Source organism: Cynocephalus volans, chromosome 5 (genome assembly GCF_027409185.1).
Source record: "Cynocephalus volans isolate mCynVol1 chromosome 5, mCynVol1.pri, whole genome shotgun sequence".
Classification (NCBI taxonomy): Eukaryota; Metazoa; Chordata; class Mammalia; order Dermoptera; family Cynocephalidae; genus Cynocephalus; species Cynocephalus volans.
The window spans coordinates 63,703,414-63,707,717 of NC_084464.1; the positions used below are offsets into that span (position 1 = coordinate 63,703,414).

Consider the following 4,304-nt stretch of genomic DNA (forward strand, 5'->3'; position numbering starts at 1 on the left):
TTGGCTTCTGTTTCAGAGTAAATGGCCAGGTGGATGGCCAAGTGGATGCAGTTTAAAGGTGTATTGGCCCCACCATCATGGGTTCATAAAAAAATAAATGACTGGGGGGGGAGTAGAGTCACTTAGCATCTATTGCAATTTTCATGACATCAACATATTTTTAATTGTGGTGAAATTCATACAATAAAATTAACCCTTTTTAAATTTTACTTATGTTTTTCTTAATACATTTTTTATTGGTTATGAATATTCATGAGATACAAAGCTAATTGTCACCACTCATGCCAAAGATGTGATGGCCAGTTCCATACTGGCAGCATACCCATTACCAGAAATTGCAATTATAAAAATTAGCCATTTTAAGGTGAGTAATTCAGAAATGTTAGTGCATTCACAATGTTGTACAACCACCATCTCTGTTCAGTTCCAAAACAATTTCATTTCTTTCTAAATAAGATCCTGTGGTTTTATTTCATCTTTATCCTCGAGTATGTCCAATCAATTTATTTGAAAGGTTAAAAACTTAAGTAAGCCAACTCTTGTGTTGGATGTCTCCTCATTATCACTTGGGAGTGTACAGGCCTCTGGGAATGGTCTCACATACCATGCTAAATGAGCAAAAACTAGATAACATCTGTGACAGATCTGCCTTTCACAAAGGCAATCTGAGGAGAGATCAAAAGAGATGGCATTTCATTTAGCACAGTTTATCAAGTATAGGAAATGGTTTCAATTGTTGTATTAAGATTGGAAATGGGCTTAATAATCAATATTAGATGAGCTGCTCTTTGTCACTCTTCTGAATAATTGTAATCAAAACTGACATAAAACCAGGTCAAGCTTTTAATATTTATCAATTATATGAAAAATAACTGGGATGGAATGACTTGAACATGACAATAAAGCATCCCAGGCCAAAGGTCTGTGGTAACAGGCATGATTTTACAGTCCTTTCTAGTTGACAAAGAACATTGTATTTCAACATAAGGGTGGTGTAGCCCACACTTGAACCTGAACTAGTCACAGAATGTGTGTAAAGATGTGCTTGGCACATAGATAATGCTTACTCAACAGTAGTGAGCAGAGAGAGAGAGAGGGAGAGTGTGTGTGTGTGTGTGTGTGTGTGTGTGTGTAGCTATATGTAGTTTTTGTGTGTGTGTGTGTATATATATAAATATATATATATATATACAGAGAGAGAGAGAGAGCAAAAGTGAGCATGTGAGCATAAGCTCAATAAAGAATGAATTTTCTTGTGAAATAGAAAAGGCTCCATCCAGCCTGCTTGGAAGAGCTGTTACTATTCATCCATTGATAATGCACAGGAGAGACAGGGCAAAGTGGGATGGGTCGGGGGAGATGAAATATCTGTTTACATTTACTGCCTTAACTGAAACACACTCAACTGTCTACCACACAGTATTTCCACCAGGTCAGCCTTTGTTATACGTCGGGCCCTTCCTACATGGTCTTCACAGAGCACTAAAGCTACTTGGAAACCAGTTCTCCGATGGTTTGTGCCTTTCCTCTCACCCTCACCTCAGTCTCTTTCAGAAACCTTATTCTTTGTCTCATTGTTTCTCCCCACTTTGAGTTAGCTGTGGATTCAAGTCGTGACTCTAACTAGCCATGTGGCCTGTGTGAAGGTCGGTGTCATCAGCAGGCACACAAGGACCACATGTAAGGGTGAAATGAGAGGATTCTTAAACAAGGAGACCAGCACCCTCAGGGTCCCCAGGGGTCCTTGCATTTCCTCTCTCGCTCTGCCTACTCCTCCTTCCTACTTTCTGGTGTCAGTCTGGTGATCCTTGTGTCGACACCACTGGACAGAGACACAGGCTGCCAATTGCACCTGCCTCCTGGTGCCACCTCCATCTAACATGCCCGGGCGTCCTATTTGTCGGAGAGGAAGAAACCGAGCAGGAGCATGGAGGCCAGGCGCTGATGGGCACCTGGGGTTGGTCCTACCGAGAAGAAAAGCTTGTCAGTTTCTTTCTTTCTTTCTTTTGTTTTATTGGTTATGAATGCCAGCTTCTTTCTTATGGCTGCCTATGGCGGCCTCAACCCCAGCTTTTGCTTTGGCTCCCACCCTATGCTTTGGCTCTACTTGACAGCTTTCTGACCAAGAACAGATGCCCGCCCTGCTCTAACTTGCCTCCCTCCCTGCCCCAACCCCGGCCTTTGCTCTTGTGGTTTCCTCTGCACAGAGCTCCATTTCCTCACTTCTCCTTTGCAAGCCCACAACTCTGTGAAAGACACCTTTTGCAAGAAGTCTGCCTGCCCTTATCAAACCTTACTGTCATTCCCCGTGCCACAATCCCACCACAACCCACCAAATACAACTTATGTGATTTTACTTCCCTCAAACCCCTAAATTGTGTGTTTGTATTTCTCATGTGACAAATTCCCTGTCCCTGACTTCTCCTAGAAAATGATCATGGCAGGATTGTGTGCTGTGGTTATTTCTATACCTCCGTCTAGACTTTAGGTTGTAAGTTCCCTGAGGTCAGGGACAATAGCCTCCTTAGTTTTGAACATCCCTCCACTACCCTGCTGACCTTTCCTAGAAGGGACTTAAATGTTTATTGAATTGAAGTCAACTTATTTCCCCTTATTTTAGAGAAAGCTTAAAGAAGAAGTGGGGCCCATAAAGTTGTCAGATAAAACACAGGATGCCACTTTAATATGAATTTCAGATACACAATGAGTAATTTTAAAAATATATCCCAAATATTGTATGGGATATACTTATACTAAAATTTTATTTGTTGTTTCTCTTAAAAATCTGACTGGAGGGCCGAGCCCGTGGCGCATTAGGGAGAGTACGGCGCTGGGAGCGCGGCGACGCTCCCGCCGCAGGTTCGGATCCTATATAGGAATGGCCGGTGCACTCACTGGCTGAGTGCCCGTCACAATAAAAAGACAAAAAAAAAAAAAAAATCTGACTGGGTTTCTTATATTTTTCCTTGCTAAATCTGACAACCCTAACTGGGAAGCAGATTGCAGAAGCAAAGACAGGAGAATATACCATATTCATTGACTGCAGAGTCAATGCAGTTTTTTGACACTCTCCTGAGTGAACTGCCCTGACTTTCATATCTAACCCACTCCATTCATTACCAGCTTTCACCTCTTCAACAGTAGATCACCACTCATCTGAGACACACACAGGTTACTGTGCCCTAAAAAAACCCCCTATCCTTTCCATGCCCATAGGGCTTCCACAAAGATGGTGAATGTTCCTAAAACTTGCAGGAACTTCCAGAAGAAGTGTGGAAAGCACTAACCCCATGAAGTGACACCATGCAAGGAGTGCAAGGATTCTCTGTAGGCCCAGGGAAAGTGGCTTTATGACAGGAAGCAGAGTGGCTACGGTGGGTAGACAAAGCCAATTTTCCAGAAAAAGTCTAAAACTGCAAAGAAGATTGTGCTGAGGCTTGAGTGTGTTGAGCCCAACTGCAGCTCTAAGAGAATGCTGGCTATGAGGAGATGCAAGTGTTTTGAACTGGGAGGAGATACGACAAGGAAGGGCAGTGTGATCCAGTTCTAAGCCTCATCTTTTGTTTCATTATGAAGACAATGAAATCTTGAGATTATGTTGAAAAAAAGAAAGAAAGAAAAGAAGCCCCCCACCTTGATATCTGTGGGTGGTTCCAAAACCTACCTCACAGAAGAAAAGGATCAAGAAGGCAATTTTTCTAGAGAAAAGCATGAGGTTAACACAAGTAACGTAGCAAGCCCCCTAGAGTCCTCTCTCCCCTTTGTTCGAATAATCATTTATATGCTTTGTATAACTTTCCCATCTGTGTGTACATTTCAAACAAATAAAGCTGCTTCCTCTCACTAAAATGGTTTCTCTTCTTTAAAATGATATTCTTTTGTGGTTTCCTCAACCCTAAAAACCTTCTCTTTCAAATACCCTTTCCATGCTGTGTCACACCTTCATGCGTCTCAGAGAAAGGAGAAAAAGCGTTCATTTTAGGGATTAAGCCACGGTTTAAAAAACGTTCTCACCATTTTATGCTCCAAAAAATAAGATTTTGTCTTTGTGTGTGTGTGTGTGTGTGTGTGTGTGTGTGTGTGTGTGTGTGTGTGACTGGTAAGGGGATGTAACCCTTGGCTTGGTGTCGCCCGCACCGTGCTCAGCCAGTGAGCGCACCGGCCATCCCTATATAGGATCCTAACAGGCGGCCTCGGCGCTCCCAGCGCTGCACTCTCCCGAGTGAGCCACGGTTTCGGCCCCCAAAATAAGATTTTGAACACCACACATAAAAAATCGAATTAAAGAGTTAAATTATATAAAA

General features: G+C 42.5%; 1 pseudogene; it reads left to right on the forward strand.

Annotated features, from left to right (window-relative positions):
- The first annotated feature begins 3,229 nt into the window (after positions 1-3,229).
- On the forward strand, positions 3,230-3,550 carry LOC134378713 (large ribosomal subunit protein eL42-like; annotated as a pseudogene).
- Positions 3,551-4,304: the final 754 nt, after the last annotated feature.